The following is a 359-nucleotide window of genomic DNA, read 5'->3' on the forward strand; positions in this document are numbered from 1 at the left end:
GACAAAAGACTGTAACGGGGCAACACCGTGACTACACCCCACCCTTCTGCTTTGCTTCAGAAAAATACAAAAAAAAAGAACCAGCGCAGTTTTTAGATTGTATTGTTTGTCAAACAGTCTTAAAACTGGTGGATATATTAAAAACAATGGCAAAAAGTCAAGTTTTAAGACCGTTTGACAAACAACATACAATCTAACAAGCAGGCCCGCCCTTCCGCCAAACGGAGTTGCCAGCTCCACTTTGCTGCGCCGGCAACTCCGTTTGGCAGGGGCCGGGCCTGCTTGGCCTGCCGGTGGCGATGGTCGGGCGTTCGGCCCGTTCATTTCAGTCCCATGATTTACTGAAGTGCATAATCAAA

This window comes from Frankliniella occidentalis, unplaced genomic scaffold (genome assembly GCF_000697945.3).
Source record: "Frankliniella occidentalis isolate FOCC.00 unplaced genomic scaffold, Focc_3.1 Scaffold448, whole genome shotgun sequence".
Taxonomy (NCBI): domain Eukaryota; kingdom Metazoa; phylum Arthropoda; class Insecta; order Thysanoptera; family Thripidae; genus Frankliniella; species Frankliniella occidentalis.